Here is a 1,637-nt window from a genome sequence, read left to right on the forward strand (position 1 = left end):
GTGTGTGTGTGTGTGTGTGTGTGTGTGTGTGTGTGTGTGTCTGTCTGTCTGTCTGTCTGTCTGTCTGTGTGTGTAGAGCGATTCAGACCAAACTACTGGACCGATCTTTATGAAATTTGACATGAGAGTTCCTGGGAATGATATCCCCGGATATTTTTTTCTTTTTTTCGATAAATACCTTTGATGACGTCATATCCGGCTTTTTGTAAAAGTTGAGGCGGCACTGTCACACCCTCATTTTTCAATCAAATTGATTGAAATTTTGGCCCAGCAATCTTCGACGAAGGCCGGACTTCGGTATTGCATTTCAGCTTGGTGGCTTAAAAATTAATTAATGACTTTGGTCATTAAAAATCTGAAAATTGTAAAAATAACTACATTTTTTTTAAACGATCCAAATTTACGTTTATCTTATTCTTCATCATTTTCTGATTCCAAAAACATATAAATATGTTATATTCGGATTAAAAACAAGCTCTGAAAATTAAAAATATAAAAATTATTATTAAAATAAAATTTCCGAAATCGATTTAAAAACAATTTCATCTTATTCCTTGTGGGTTCCTGATTCCAAAAACATGTAGATGTGATATGTTTGGATTAAAAACACGCTCAGAAAGTTAAAAAGAATAGAGATAAAGAAAAGCGTGCTATCCTTCTCAGCGCAACTACTACCCCGCTCTTCTTGTCAATTTCACTGCCTTTGCCATGAGCGGTGGACTCATAAACTAGTGTTGGTGACCTGGTTATACCAGGATATATATCGTAACCATCAAAGGTTTGTTCGAAATATGACATCAAAGAAAGACTTCCTGTTTCTATGCGATTCATCCACTGCATTTCCTGTAGTTTGTGTGGAAATAAACTGCATGACAATGTGTTCTTGTAATCACTGAATAACTAAACCACGTGTAAGTAAATCCCATGGAAATTAACCAACATGTTTTGATTGGTGTGTTTTTGTTTTTTTTTTCCTGTTTTTTTTTTTTTACAACACATTATACATTACATCACAGTTCACATCGCCACATACATACATACATACAGCATGCATAAAAAAAGAATGATCTAGAAAAGAGAGAGAAATAGCGAGAGAGGGGGAGTTTGGACACTAGGACACACCTTGATCTATGTTCTTTCAGTTGAGCATAACCAAAATGTGAATTGTTGGCAAAAAAGGCACTTTTTAAAACAACTTGTTGTTGTTGTACTGATTGCTTTGCAATCATTTCTGGCCTCATTATATATTCATTATTTTCAAATCGCCATAGCTTTCGTTTAAAAACTCTTTGGAAGATGAATCAAGTATCAAAATGTATCAAAATGTAGATCTAAATACGCTGCTTGTGTTCGTCTGCTGTCGCCCGAAAGTGGGTAATCTTGTTTTTGATTGGCTGATGTGTGAAAGGGTATGAAGCCACACTTGCAAAACAGAGCGTGTCTTATATAGTACATTTGCGGGCTGAATCTAAATATGCCATGTACAGAATACGGATATTTTGGTCAGTGTTCCAAGGATGCGTTATTGCACAAAACGTTCCTCTCTCTCTCACACACGCACACGCACACACACATACTTCACATTTATTTTTATGTGCTGTTTTAGAGTTACATTTTATCAGTATGGAACATGTTCA

The sequence above is a fragment of the Littorina saxatilis genome, linkage group LG16 (assembly GCF_037325665.1).
Source record: "Littorina saxatilis isolate snail1 linkage group LG16, US_GU_Lsax_2.0, whole genome shotgun sequence".
NCBI classification, from domain to species: Eukaryota; Metazoa; Mollusca; class Gastropoda; order Littorinimorpha; family Littorinidae; genus Littorina; species Littorina saxatilis.